At 43.5% G+C, this 15,540-nt stretch overlaps 1 protein-coding gene across 11 annotated transcripts in view; it reads right to left on the bottom strand.

The window, feature by feature from the left end:
• KIF1B (kinesin family member 1B) overlaps positions 1–14,103 on the bottom strand; it is a 149,929-nt gene extending 135,826 nt beyond the window's left edge. For 9 of the 11 annotated variants that reach the window (XM_035715806.2, XM_035715814.2, XM_035715810.2 and 6 more), the window contains exon 1: positions 13,962–14,098. The gene's annotated coding sequence lies outside the window, so the exon portion shown is untranslated. Of the gene's footprint in view, positions 1–13,509; positions 13,660–13,961 lie in introns of those variants that run through there. The other 2 variants (XM_035715816.2, XM_035715805.2) reach the window with 2 other exon arrangements.
• Positions 14,104–15,540: the final 1,437 nt, after the last annotated feature.

The raw sequence follows: 15,540 nt of genomic DNA, 5'->3' as shown, positions 1-15,540 counted from the left end.
TTCCTAAAATGACTACTCAAACATTCCAGGAATCATGGTGTTTTCTACAGCACTTATAGTCCCAAACACATTATGAGAACCCAGCTATCATTTCATGTGACTGCATTCTATCTTGTATTGTTCTTTAATACCCCCCCAAAGTGAAACTCCTATTGCCTCGAAAAACCCTGTGAAGGGCTCCTTTAAAAAATGGTTAATTCCAAATCTGGGCAAGAAATTTCAAGATGATTCTGGTACATTTTATTGTGATCACAAGCAAAAAAAAAAAAAATCTATCAAAGATGAATAGAGTCATGGCAAAAGAACACAAGCACAAACTTAAAGGGGCTCCCAAACATGGAATAATTAGAGCATAAAAATACACACATTCATACAAACCACAAATGGATTGAAAAACACCAAATATATAAATTCCTAAGTTCATAATGATACTTTTAAAAAGCCTCATTATTCTGGGATGCCTGGGTGGCTCAGTGGTTGAGCATCTATCTGCCTTTGGCTTCAGGGCATGAGCCTGAAGTCCCAGATCAAGTCCCGGGATCAAGTCCCGCATCCAACTTCCTGCATGGAGCCTGCCTTCCTCTGTCTATATCTCTGACTCTCTCTGTGTCTCTCTCATGAATAAGTAACTAAAAATCTTAAAAAAAAAAAAAAAAGTCAGAAATTAAATTTTTTTAAAAAGCCTCATTATTCTGAAAACTAGAAAAGAATTAAGCATACATATATATCCTGTATACGCTGTACTCCAGGACAGCCAACTAGTCAATGAGGGCAAGTTCTGGGACGCCTGGATGGCTCAGCGGTTTAGCACCTGCCTGAGTCCCAGGATCAGTCCCACACTGGGCTCCCTGCGTGGAGCCTGCTTCTCCCTCTGCCTGTGTCTCTGCCTCTTTCTGTGTGTCTCTCATGAATAAGTAAATAAAATCTTAAAAAAAAAAACAATAAGCTTGGTTGTAGAAAAATATGGCATTAAAAAAAAATAAGGGCAAGTTCTTCTCACCAAAAAAAAAAAAAAAAGTCCCGCTAATAAATGCAGAAAAGATGACAGAATTGGAATGTCACCATTTTCCATCCCTAGTCATACAAGGCCCTCTGCAACAATCATCACCAGCTACCAAATAAACAAACAAAAAAACAAACAAAAAGCCTTAGATGAATGACTGGTTGATATGTGAACACTTTATTGCTTGGATTAGGCTGACAATATGTGGGCCAAATAATCAATCTTAACATCACTAAAAGTGGGACATCTAGGTGGTCTATGCTTCCACCTGTGCTACAATAAGAAACACAAAGCACCACCTAGGAAGTATTCTTATCCTACCCCCTTTAAAAAGAAAAAAAAAAAAAAATGAAGAGAATGAGCCTCAATTCAAACTACCAGTTACAGGACACACAGTGGAGCAAATGAAAAATTTAAATGACACCTAAAAGATACAATCAGCCAAACCCAGAGTATAGAAAAATCTACAGGTCATGTCATCCAGTTTCTTAAAATAAATGGCATGGGGGAAGGGAAGGTGTAGTAAAAGAGACCTGTGTTAGTTACCAACCAGATGCAATTATTTTTTTAATCAAGAAACTCTGCCAAAGAGACGCCTGGGTGGCTCAGTGGTTGAGCGTCTACCTTCCGCTTGGAGTGTGATCCCGGAGTCCCAGGATCAAGTCCCACATTGGGCTCGTTGCGTCGAGCCTGCTTCTCCCCCTGCCTCTTTCTCTATGTGTCTCTCAAGAATAAATAAATAAAATCTTTTTTTTTTTTTAAGATTTTATTTATTCATGAGACACACACACAGAGAGAGAGAGAGAGAGAGGCAGAGACACAGACAGAGGGAGAAGCAGGCTCCCTGCAGGGAGCCCGATGTGGGACTCGATCCCAGGACCCCGGGATCACTCCCTGAGCCAAAGGCAGGTGCTCCACCACTGGGCCACCCAGGTGCCCCAAATAAATAAAATCTTAAAAAAAAAATTTGTCAGGAGAAGATAGAAGAAATGAATTTGCCAAAATGACAATTACTGAATACTGTAGATATTTAAGTTAAAAAAAAAAAAAATGAAACCTTCTTTTGTATTCTATCCAAGGCCTGCCAAAGTGCTGAATGCTGTTGATTTACAAAGAGACAACAAAGGCTGAAAAGTCCTGGTGTGTTCTTTATACAGAACCATGCATCTATAAAATACTAACATCTCCAACATCTGCTTGCTTCTTCTATCCATCTAATCAACTGCCAAATTAAATAGCTTCTACCTATAAAATTTCTTTCCATTTCTACCCCTGGCATCCTTTTTAGATCTTCAATGAATTTCTTACCCAAGACTGTTAACCTTACCACTTTCTCTTGCTTCCTTCTACACAATACTGCCAATTTCATCTATTCCATCCATACGAAGTGGTACCGCCAAATTGGTCTTTCTGAAGCACAAGTCTGTTCATATCAGTGTCCACTTAAAAATCCTCAAAGTTCCTCTACTGTCTCCCAAGCAATGACTGGACTTCCCACACTGGCATTCAATGTGTTCTGCAACATAAACCACGTATTTTTACAAGCCCACAAAACACTGCCTTCCATCCACATTCCTTCACAACCACCCACCAGAGGGCTTCCTGAAAGTATTTCATGATTTTCTGTCCCTGTGCCTTTGCTCCAGTGAACATTGCGCTCTTCTTCCTCTACCATTCTTCTCAAAATCCAATTTATTCTTCTAAGATCTTCCTGTATGGGGCAGCCCAGGTGGCTCAGCGGTTTAGCACCTGCCTTCAGACCAGGGTATGATCCTGGAGACCGGGGATCGAGTCCCGCCCGCGTCAGGCTCCTTGCATGGAGCCTGCTTCTCCCTCTGCCTGTGTCTCTGCCTCTCTCTCTCTCTTTCTCTCTGTGTCTCTCATGAATAAATAAATTAAAAAATCTTAAAAAAAAATCTTCTTGTATGCCATCTATGTCTAAAACCTTCACAGAATCTCTCCACCTCCCAAAACAAATGCTCATACTTTTCCATTTATTACTACTCAGCTCATCAGCCTTACCCGAGGGCAAAAAAGTTATTTACTTTTATCTCTGCCATAGATTTTCAGTTCCTTGTGGACAAGAATGGAATTTTAGTCATGTTTCTAATAGCCTAGACACAGGGTCTCAAGTATAGTAGTTAAAATATTTTGGTTGAATTCTCAGTTATTGTGTCAACAGGCTGATGTTTGAGTGTCATTAATAAAAACCGTAAGTTGTTCCAAAATAGAGACAGGTTGTTTGATCAAAAGGAAAAAGGATAAAATTAATTTCAAATTCCTTCCTCATTAAAAAAGCTAACAGTCATTCTTTTTTGGAAATGATAATAAGTAAATTTTAAAATTACTTTCCTCCAAATAAATAAGTATATAATAAAATTACTTTTTCTCAAACTTGAACCTAGAAGCTTTTCTCAAATTTGAACCTAAGAATATATATTTTTTCTTTTTTTTTTTAAGATTTTATTTTATTTATTCATAGAGACAGAGAGAGAGGCAGAGACACAGGCAGAGGGAGAAGCAGGCACCATACAGAGAGCCTGACGTGGGACTCGATCCCCGGTCTCCAGGATCACGCCCTGGGCTGCAGGCGGCGCTAAACCGCTGCGCCACCGGGGCTGCCCTATATATTTTTTTCTGATTTAACAGTCTTGAAGTAAAACTTCAACCATCTTCACAAGTGAGTTAAAATTTCAGTCATAGGAAACTAGAGTTAAATGAATCATAGAGACTGTTACTTTGTTACTTCCCTACTACTATAAACAGTATCTCTTTATAATAGAATTACATCAAAGAATTACAGCTTCAAAATTCCCTGGCTCTTCAAGAAAAATTATATAGACCAATTATAGACCAATTATATAAGTCAAGACCAATTATAGAAGTCTGAATCCAGGTTTAAATTCCAGATGGAAACAATAATCACAGAATACTTTTACGAAGTTACAGGAAAACAATACTTCTTATAATTAGCATAAAAATCTATTTTCCAAGCTTTGAGCAGCCAAAGGAAAAAAGGCAGGCAGGAAAGACAATCACACATACTCTATATAAATCACTTACACAGCCTCAGTTCTAGACTGTCCCTCTGACCAGTTTTCCTTCCTATGACACACAATTAGAAGCGTTAGGAAAGCGGAATGGAGCAAGAATTCCAGAAGCATTCACTAACAATAAAGGGATAATAAAAAGGTTAGGCCCAATTTATTTGCATTTTTCTGAATTTTTACCCAATTGTTTAACTTTGATCTTGTGCAACTGAACTTGCCTTCAGAGGTTCCCTGGACTATTATTAGGAGCCAAAGACGACGACTAATTTTCAAACTGACCTTTCAGCAAAGTGAATAAACACTAATGAAATAATTCTAGCTTTTGGTTGGTTTTTGTAATATCCCTTTTCTATAGAAAACAGCCAAGATTATACTCCTACAACAGAAGTCAGTTCATGTCATTTCCTCTCCTTGAAAACCTTCCATTGGTTTCCGAGGCCTCAGAACATAATCTAAAAATTCAAAGGCCTCCACAATCCAACCTCTTTTCCCCAGCCTCCATTCTCACTGCCCAGCTTCAAGCCGTCTTCACCAAGCATTCTCTTATTGCACCAAACACACAACTTCCAGATTGAGCTTCAATCTCCCTTATTAACCCTATTATGAATCCGTATTTTTTGAAGACAAGGTCAAATATCACCATGAAGCAGTAAGTGTTAAGCCACACGTTCCTTAATGTGCCCCTTCCTAAGCCAAAAGTGATACCTTCTTTCTCTTTGCTCCTTAAAAATCTTATGTTGATTCTTCATTTTCCTGCTTATTCCATTCTGCCCTATGTTGCAGCCAGTAGTTCATTTAACTCTCATGCACTGATACAGTATTTAGTACATTTGTCACCAGTGAAAATAGAATTTAACCAAGAAATTCAGTCTTTTAAATTCAATATTCACACAACTTGCTATACACTAGGGAATTTACAATAGCAACAAGCAATCTATTTAAAACATCATCTTTTCACTAAATTACAGCTTAAAAATAAATTATAACTTAAAGAATCAACGGGTCCCCAAAAGTAAGTATCTGTAGCTAGTGAATCTATTTTGAAACACTATGAAAAATTGGTTATTCTAAGTTTTGCATCTTTCAGTTCAATACTTTCCATGAGGACCAGGCAGATTTTTAGGACTCAATATTCTATCTCTGACCATGCCTATACTGATAAAACAGCCCCCAAAGGTAAGAATTTCTTCTATTTGCATGAAGTACCTATTCTTGGTCTTTTTGACTCTATGAATAAAAATCCACCATGAGCCAAGTTGTGAAAGCTCAATAAGAATCACATGCTGGGGGCAGCCCAGATGGCTCAGTGGTTTAGCGCTGCCTTCAGCCCAGGGCCTGATAGATCCAGGATCAAGTCCCACCTCAGCTCCCTGCATGGAGCCTGCTTCTCCCTCTGCCTGTGTCCTGCCTCTCTCTCTCTCTCTCTCTCTCTGTCTCTCATGAATAAATAAATAAAATCTTAAAAAAAAAAAAGAATTAAAAAAGAATCACATGTTGGAAAAGCTTCTTTTTGCATTCTAACCCAATGCCAAGAATCAGATTACACAAGAGTCTCCTGATAGATCAGATTTTCAATCTCAAATGGAGTTAAACTAGCTCATCCAGACTCCCCAACTGTTTTCTTTTAACCCTACTACCCAAAATAAGTTTTGAAATATAGTTCTGGATTTATTAGACACACATCCTCCTGTCACTGCAATTAAGAAATCAAGGAGGGCAGCCCTGGTGGCTTAGTGGCTTATGCCCTGCTTTCGGCCCAGGGCATGATCCTGGAGTCCCAGGATCAAGTCCCACGTCAGGCTCCCTGCATGCTCCTCCCTCTGCCTGTGTCTCTGCCTCTCTCTCTCTCTCTGTCTCTCAAGAATAAATAAATAAAATCTTAAAAAAAAAAAAGGGGGGGGGGGAATCCCTGGGTGGCTCAGCAGTTTAGCACCTGCCTTCTGCCCAGAGCCTGATCCTGGAGTCCTGGGATCAAGTCTCATGTCAGGCTCCCTGCATGGAGCCTGCTTCTCCCTCTCTCTGCCTGTGTCTCTGCCTCAAGAATAAATAAAATCTTAAAAAAAAAAAAAAGAAATCAGGGATCCTCCTTTTCACCAGTAACATGATTTTATTCATAAACCAAGAGATGCATCAAGAGACAACAGCTCCTAGGGGCACCAGGCTGGCTCAGTCAGTAAAGCATACAACTCGATCTCAGGGTCATGACTTCAAGCCTCACAGTGGGAATAGAGCTTAAAAAATAAAAATAAATTAAAAAGAGATGACAGGGGTGCCTGAGTGGCTCAATTGGTTGAGGTCTACCTTCAGCTTGGGTCACGGATCAAGCCCCGAGTCTGGCTGCCTGCTTAAAAGGGAGTCTGCTTCTCCCTCTCCCTGCTCTTGTGCTCTTGTTTACTCTCTCTCTAATAAATAAAATATTTAATTAATTAATTGAGACAACAGCTCCTATGGCTTAAGATAAACTATTCTAAATGAAAGTGATTTTTTTTTCTTTCAAAGAGTTACGAAACTCTTATCTAGTAAGTCAACTCGTTCTAATATCTGAAGCTATGTCTCATAATTTTTATTTTAGCAGATGTGCTGGGAATTTTGCTACTCAAATCCCAACATTCCACTGAAGCTCTTCTATTGTCAAAGTGGATGACACACAACACCTTCTCCTGGAATTGTCCAGGCTGAAATGAGCTCAGCTCAGTGTACTACTACACTGAGTGTACTACTCAGTGTACTACAGTGTAGAAATGGTAAGTTTCAGGGGGCCTGTGTGGCTCAGTCAGTTAAGTGTCTCAGCTGAGGTCAAAATCCCAGAGTCCTGGGATCAAGCCCACATGGTGCTCTGCCCAGCAGGGAACCTGCTTTTCCCTCTCCTTCTCCCTCTGCCTGACACTCCCCCTGCTTATGTTCTCTTGCTCTGCCAAATAAATACAATCTGAAAGAAAGAAAGAAAGAAAGAAAGAAAGAAAGAAAGAAAGAAAGAAAGAAAGAAAGAAAGAAAGAAAGAAAGAAGGAAGGAAGGAAGGAAGGAAGGAAGGAAGGAAGGAAGGAAGGAAAAAGAAAGAAAGAAAGAAAGAAAGAAAGAAAGAAAGAAAGAAAGAAAGAAAGAAAAAGAAAAAAGAAAGAAAGAAAGAAAGAAAGAAAGAAGAAAGAAAGAAAGAAAGAAAGAAAGAAATGGAAAGTTTCAATCAGAGGTTAATGCAAATTTGCTATGGGTTGAGTCCCTGCCCTTAAAGAGACAGCATGAGAAAAAAGCAAGTTTAAAAAAAATAAAATAAAAAAGGAAAAAAATTAGTATGAGTCAAGGTACCCCTCCTTCTGAAACCTCTGCCTGACCATACCTCTGCAGATACCAGTCTGGGAGGCACCTCACTAACTGAGCAAGAATGCAAGTCAGACTTTTCCATGTGTCAACAATGTGTCAATCTTGCCACCTGATGAACAGACACAGAAAGTTTAATAGGTATATTTTCATTTAGATGACAATACAAGTATTCCAGACTCTCACAAGGATTTAAATAATGAGTTTTCACCTGGGATACTAAGATTTATCTTCAAATAAAGTTATGCATCTAAACCATATCAGTCACATCTTTCACCAAAAAAAAAAAAAAAAGACTGGTTATATTTTAGTGTTGTATTTTCAGTTTGGAAAGCAGGTAGACTATTTTTTTTAAAGGTCTCTGAAGAACATTTCTCCTTGTACTTACAGACCTGTTCAAAACAGTGTGAACATCCTTATATCAGAATGTCTAGAACACTTTTCTCTTACAGTTTTAGAACTTATTGGGATCCCTGGGTGGCGCAGCGGTTTGGCGCCTGCCTTTGGCCCAGGGTGCGATCCTGGAGACCCGGGATCGAATCCCACGTCGGGCTCCTGATGCATGGAGCCTGCTTCTCCCTCTGCCTGTGTCTCTGCCTCTCTCTCTCTCTCTCTCTCTCTGTGACTATCATAAATAAAAAAAAAAAATTAGAACTTATTACCAAAAAACAATTTCTCTTGATGAATCATTATATATAGCCATTATATATATTTTTTCTTTCCCTTTTTACCTTGAAAAGTTTCAAAACTAAATCATAATAACTGAATTACACAAGTTGCTGTAAGTTGTTTATTTAGTTTTTCCTCTTGTTATGCAGAGTTTTCTTTCTTTCTTTAACAGCCCCCCTGCATTTGTGGTATTTGTGAGAGGCTGTTCAAATCCTTTTTGGAAGCAGTAAGTGGTCAAACTATAAACAAAACAAAACCAAAAAAAAAAAAAAAAAAACCAGTTCCTGTAATAAATCTATTCTGCTATTTAACATCAGAAATACGTTATGTCAAAATCCTAGCTCCTAAAAACAAGACTTTAAAAATTATACAAAAATTTGTGTTGAATGAACTTGATAATAGTGTGAGTGGCCAGAAAAGCAGGCCAAGATCTGAAAGCGATCCACCAAACAGAAGCAGACAAAAGTTCAATGAAGGAGGGAGTGTGAAGTAAGCAATACTGCCACTGCAGCAAAGGCATGAAGTGTGTCCCTTGGTTTCAGCAATAAAAGGCTGGAAATGAGAGCAAGAGCAGGTGCAGGTGAAGTGAGAGCCACTGAAGCCAGTCTATGGTGGGCTGGAGAGTAATTAGGAGACTAGGAAGTGGAAATACAAGTATCCTCCTTGCTTCCAGAACTTCGCTGGGAGGCTCAAGAGAGTGACAGCTAGGAGAGAACAGAAGTGAAGGAAGGATTTTTCTCCCTCACTTCCTTGTTTGTATTAGGAGAGATCTGAATATTTCCAGACTTTATCCAAGAGCTATTTATTAGGTGCCTACAATGTGATAGGCAGTTCCAGGAGTTTGGGATCAATCAATGAATGAAACAGAAAAACATCCTTGCCATGGAGAAGTTTACATTCTAGTAGGGGAAGAGGGGACATTAAAATAATAATTTCTACAGAAAGCTACATGATAATAAGCATTACCAGGGAGGGAAAGTACAGCAAAGGCAGGTGGCTCAAGATGATGGTGGGTAGAAACGCCGTGCAGGTACATAAATGACATTAGGGTAGGCATGCTGAGGTTGGGAGATTTAAGCAAAGACTTGAAGATGAAAGAGCTAGCCAAGCAGCTTTCAGGAGAAAAGTGTTCTAGAGGTAGAAGTCAGAGCAAAGTCCCTAAGGTGGGACTATAGGGAAACAGCGAGGGGATCCCAGGGTTGCGCCGTGGTTTGGCGCCTGCCTTTGGCCCAGGGCGCGATCCTGGAGACCCGGGATCGAATCCCACATCGGGCTCCCGGTGCATGGAGCCTACTTCTCCCTCTGCCTGTGTGTGTGTGTGTGTGTGTGTGACTATCATAAATAAATAAAAATTTAAAAAAAAATAGGGAAACAGCGAAAGGGATAAAGAGTAACCAATACAGCAAGTCCCTCAAGATTACAAGGCAATGACATCCAGAAGACAAGCCAAGGGATTAGCTGAAGTCAGGGAGAGTAACTTTTTCTCTAAGACTTAAGGAAAGAAGGTAAGAAAAGCGGCAGAGAATTCTTTAGGTAGAGGAAGGGGAAGTGGGGGGAGTTCACGTCTTTTTTTTCCCTATGAGGTGATAAGTAAGGTTTTAAGCCAAGCATGGGGCAGTAGGAATGCTTGAGTAAAGCAGTCAAAATTTTACAAATCACTGTGGAGGGGATCCCTGGGTGGCTCAGCGGTTTGACACCTGCCTTTGGCCTAGGGCGCGATCCTGGAGTCCCGGGATCGAGTCCCACGTCAGGCTCCTGGCATGGAGCCTGCTTCTCCCTCCTCCTGTGTCTCTGCCTCTCTCTCTCTCTCTCTCATAAATAAATAAATAAATAAATAAATAAATAAATCATTTAAAAAAATCACTGTGGAGAACAGAGGGAGGAACTGAACAGAATCACTTCAACAGACACCGAAGTGAGATTCAAAGGAGACCTAAGATTACACATTAATTGTAGTACTAACCCCCAGCACTATGTGAGATTTCTTCATGACAGACAAAAAAAACAGAAGCTATGGGTGGTAGGAAGGATGCAAGGCTGGCATCTGCATAATGGGTCTTGCAGAATAGTAAAAAATTTAAAAACTGCAAGTGCTGGTAAGAAAAGAGCTGAAGCAGAGCACCCCAGAAGTCACAGTGTACTAAAGGAAGACAAAGAAGTAAAATCGGGAAGAGGCTGATGGCCCAAGAGACATGAGGTAGAAGAGCTAGTGGAAAAAGACTACAAAAGTGAGAGTTGTAAATTATCAGAACTTCGGATCTGAAGGTCAACTTGCGATCTGAAGACAGATCCGAAAATGATGACAAGGTAGAAGATATGGCCACAATACTGAGTTACTGAAATAGCAGGAAGCTAACGTTCGCTTGAGCTGAAGTTAAGGAATTTTACAGTTGCTAGTTACAGAAGTTGTTCAGTACTGTGGTTATGTACTTATTTCTAGTGACTTGAGGAAGTCACTTAGCTTCCATATCTTCACTTGTAAAATGGGGGTAACAGTATCTATTCATATGGTTGTTACGAGGATTAAATTAGTGAACAATGTAAAGTGCTTGGAAAAGAGCCTGGCACATAGAAAGGGCTAAATATGAGTGAGCTGTTTTGTCATTATTGTTGTTGTTATTGTTTATACAGTCATTGACATCTGCCAGGATGATGTCAGAAATTCAGACAGAAAGGAAAACTAAGCCAAGTATCAAAGACATCACACAGAGCAATGGTAAAGGATAGTATAGTTGAATGATGATACACTTTGGAATAAACAATGTAGGGGATCCCTGGATGGCTCAGCGGTTTAGCACCTGCCTTTGGCCCTGGGCGTGATCCTAGAGTACCAGGATCGAATCCCAGTCGGGCTCCCCGCATGAAGCCTGCTTCTCCCTCTGCCTGTGTCTCTGCCTCTCTCTCTCTCTGTCCCTCATAAATAAATAAAATCTTTTTTAAAAAATGCAATATTAAATATGAAAAAATTTCTTTAATCCATCAGACATTTACAACCTTGTGACTTCAAACACATATACAAACAACCACAAAGCAATCATAAAAGTACCAATTGAGTATTAGGTAAGTATTATATGGCAATACAAAAAAGAAAAGGCTCTGACCATAAAAACCATGGAAACTATCATGGTATGGGTTAAACCGTACTAAATCACTAAATTGTACTAGAACAGAAGACCGAGAGTTAACTTTATCTTACTATGTCTGTAAACAAATAGTAAAGTATAAATTTCTTGAGAGCAAAAAACTAAATATTTGTATGTACTGTCAATAAACTAGTAATGAACATCATAAAAGTGAGCATGAATGAATCACAGGTCCATTAACCAAAAAGTCTACCTCAAAGAGAAGTCCAAGGACCCTTCCATATCGTTTTCCTTGTCACAGTCACATCTACTTCATTTATTTTCTATTCTAATGAGCTGCACAAAGAAAAGTTCTGAAAGTGTATGTATTTATCCACACTTGTATGAACTCCAGAAATTCACCAGTTTGTTCCAACAAGGCCATCTTCCAAGGAGAATTACATGAAGTAAACAGACTATACCTTTCACTTCAGAGCCTTGAAAAATTATATCATATCAGTTTACGAGATCAAAAGGATATGCTTCACTCCTTGAAAAAACCTGCTGTGATTAGCAGCCCAGGAAGGGGTTTATGAACTAGAAGGCAGGGGCCCATTGTTGTCCTTTACTCTGTAACCAGAACAAGCCCATAGCAGGGAAGTAGGGTAGAAAGCTTTGGCCTTGGACTCCGTTGGCACTCTTCTTGAGAGTTTATTCCCTGCACAAATCCAAAGTGGGAAAGAGAAAAAAGGAAAGCTGCATTCATATCTGGTCTTGGAAGGAAAAATGGTCTGTTTAAAGCCTTCGAAGCTGTACTTAATTGAATAAATGCTGGAGAAACATTCATCAGGGCAGAGCTGCACAGATTCTGCCTGCAAATCAGATTCACAATCAGGCCTGATTTTATCAAATGCTGAAATTATATTTAACCACAATTCTTCAGATCTTTTTTGCTAATAAAGTAACTGTAAAAATTTTAAACTCAGAAATAGTTCTTGATTAGGGCATAGAATTTTAAAAGACACTAGTTCTCTCATGTTAAAGTAATACAAAGCACTAGTTTCTATTGACACCATTTTTGATTCAAGTAAGTTTCAAAAGGAAAGCTTAACATAAAAATATAAAGTATTAAGACTTTTCTTAGAAAACTCCTAACTAAAATTTTTTTAGATAGTTCCACTTAAGAAGCTAAAGGGATTTAAAAGCAAAGGATAAAAAAATACAAAAATAAAAGCAAAGGGTACAATACAAAAGGAAGACAGGCATGCCAGTCTCCAGGTTCTATCAACGCCAAGCACGTAGGAGAAGCCAGATTTACAGGCTCACGCTGAATTCAGTTATTGATCATTTCCAGGTCTGCTTTACAATCCAAAGATTTGTGCAATCCTCATACTCATTCCTTACACAGTACATTTAACTCCACCTGCCTCATAATCCAACAGCCACACCGAGTTAATTAGAAAGCACCTCACAAGCTAAGATTTTATTATGACTAAGCTAAGTTGACAAAATGCCAGCCTTTAAATAAAATATCCACCATGATTTCACTTCAAAGCTATTCAAATCCAATCACCATACTTTCCTGAGGCTGAGACAGACCCATCTATGACACAAAGCAGCATATTCAGTGTCGGCAGAACAGCTGCCTAGAACAGTAAGAGATATGTGAGCAAGGGATCTGTTGACAATCTAATTTCAGCTACCTCCAGATTCCACAAAGATGACAACCTGCATCCTCAGAAATACTGCTGCATGCCTCTCCCACTGTCAGAATAGGCCAGGTTAGTAAATCTCTGCAGGGTGAGCTACTCTGAAAATCTATCCATCCAATGCAATATACCAGCTCGAAGCTTCCGTGCTGGTATACTGGCCCTAGCAATCCTCAGATCTGCCTGGGTACGTGTAAGGATCATGATCGGGCCTCCACGTCCATAGCACTGGCCATACAAGATGAATAGAGACACAACAGCATTTCACCCCAACAAGAATGGAATCTTGAAGGCACTTCACCACAGAAGCTCATTTAGCAATTCACCAAGGAGAAAAAGTGATTCGGGAGTTCAATTATGGTTTTAGGGCCGGAACGTGTTGTGTTGCATGAACAATGACTAGCTCGCCCGAGCCGGCTCCCAACCCCCACAACTTGGCTTCTGGCGGGGCCAGTCACCCTGAAAGCTGCCAGGGCTGTCACTCGGTGCCTTCCAGCAACCGGACTTGGCTACTAAAGGATTTGTCAGATCATCCTCCCAATATGGCTGCCAGAGTAATCCTGGGCTGCCGAACGCCGAGACCACAGCAGCCCTCCCCGCGGCTGGCCGGCATCCACACGCCCCCTCCCTCTCCACCGCGCTCCTCTCTCGGGTCCCCGCGCCATCCGCTTCCCCTCCGCCACGCCGAGCCCCTTCCTACCTTCATCTGGCAGAAGAGCAGAGCCGCGTTCCCAGGCTCAGCCCCGATGCCAACCACAAAGGGGGCGCGGGGACTGGGGCAACGAGGACGGGGGCTTCGACGCCGAGCGGCGCCGGCTGCACCGAGCTGCAGTGTGCGCAGAGAGCGCAGGCCGCCGACGGCCACGGGCCGGCCGACCGCGGGGCACGGCCCGAGTGCGGCGGCTCCGGGGAAGCCGAGGGCTGGTGCGGGGCACTGCGGGACGCGAGGGCCCCCGCCCCGCCCCGCCCCGCCCCGCCCTGCCCTGCGCCCCGGGCCCGCCGCGCGGCTCGCGCCCGGACGGCGCTTCCTCCGCTCGGACCCCGCCCGGCCCGGGCCCGGCCGCCCCTCCCCCAGGCGGCCCCCTCCCCAGCCCCGGCGGCCGCGGCGCCAACCGCTGCCCGCCCCCTCCCCCTCCCCCTCCCCCGCCTCACCTCAGCTGCGCTGCGGGCCCACGGGCGGACTGGCGGGCCGGGTCAGCAGGCGCCGCGGCGCGCGGGGGCGCGGGGGGCCCGGCACCTACGCTCCTCAGCGCGAGCAGCAGCCACCGCGAGCCGCAGGGCGCCGCTCCGCAGCCCCATCACGCGGCGGCCCGGCCCCTCATCGAGGGCCGCGGCGCGGGGAAGCGGGAGCGCGGGAGGCCGGGGCGCGGGGACGAGCCGGCGGAGGCAGCCTCGGCGGACGGGGAGCTCGCGCTCGCGCTCGCGCTGGCGCTGGCGCCTCCCTGGGCGGCAGCCGTCTGACTGCCCAGCGTCGGTCCCGGCGAAGCTCCGCCCGCAGCCGCCCGCGCCGGACACCGCCCCGAGCCCCGCCGCCGCGCGTCACCTCGGCCCGCCCCGACGTCCGCGATTGACGCGGGCAGCGACCAATCGGAGCTTAGAGCTCGGGGCGGCCGGCCAATCGCAGGGTGAGTAGAGAGGGGCTGGGGCGAGTTGCTGCGGAGAGGCCGGGCGCCTCCTGGTGGCCCAGACGTCCGCGCGCGTGCGGGGCTGCGGGGCCGCGGGGCTGCGGGGCCGGGAAGGCCGGCGCCCCGAGTGCCCCCCCGGGTGACCCGAGAAGGACGTTATTCAGCGGCAGTCGCGCCTGGCCCACCTGATGATCTGCCTTGTAAGGGAACAAAGCTTGGCCAAGTGGGGCGGGGCGCGCCTGCGGGGGGCAGGGGCCAGCGGAGGGGCCCAGCTGAGTCTGGGAGGCGGCCCGGTGTGGAGTCATTGTCCGCGGGGAAAGCTGCCCCCCGCCCCCCCAGCCGCCCTACACGGCGCAGTCGGAATTGAAGCACGCAAAGGGAGGAGTGCATTGTCCCGCAGCAAGCTTCCCGGCCTATTCTTATCGAGCCCGAGCACAACACCTCCCACACGCCACCTTGGGAGAAAAGGCGGAATGAGTAATGGAAAAGCATGACTTAGTGGGCATTCAACTTGTCTCCTTGGGAGACCGGGGACGGGCCGTGAGTAAGAGAATAAAACGCTTTGTATCGTCCCTTGAGCTAACGACCCGAGCTTCCCTCCGGGCGGTGCCCTTCACGAAGGGTTGTTCGGAATTCAGCAATCCCGGACGACACGAGCACTCCAGTAGCGATTTTCTAAAAATCAGATTTAGATTCAGCTCAAAAGGAAAAGCCCACGACTGTTGATTAGCGGTCCAACAAAGTACTTAGTGAAATATAATAGCGGCGTGCATGTGCAATTACCTCGCCAAGCCCCGTTATTTTGTAAGGTGTGTGAAATGCTTTTTTTATTTACTAACAGAAATAGAAAGTGAAATAGGATTGTTTTCCCTCCTGGATTCAATATAGTTTTGGGTGTTTTACTTATTAGCAAACGCTAAACCATCAAAATTAATTTCCTACACTAATGATTTTGGAAAATCTGTATCCCCGCTGAAGTCCTCATAGTCTCCATCCGGTCAACATTTATTGAACTTTTCTCATTTTACTTAGTTTTTTAAGATTTTACTTGTTTACTCATGAGAGACACAGAGAGAGGTAGAGACATAGGCAGAGGGAGAAGCAAG

The sequence above is a fragment of the Canis lupus genome, chromosome 5 (assembly GCF_003254725.2).
Source record: "Canis lupus dingo isolate Sandy chromosome 5, ASM325472v2, whole genome shotgun sequence".
Taxonomy (NCBI): domain Eukaryota; kingdom Metazoa; phylum Chordata; class Mammalia; order Carnivora; family Canidae; genus Canis; species Canis lupus.
This window is presented reverse-complemented; position numbering and strand designations above follow the sequence as displayed.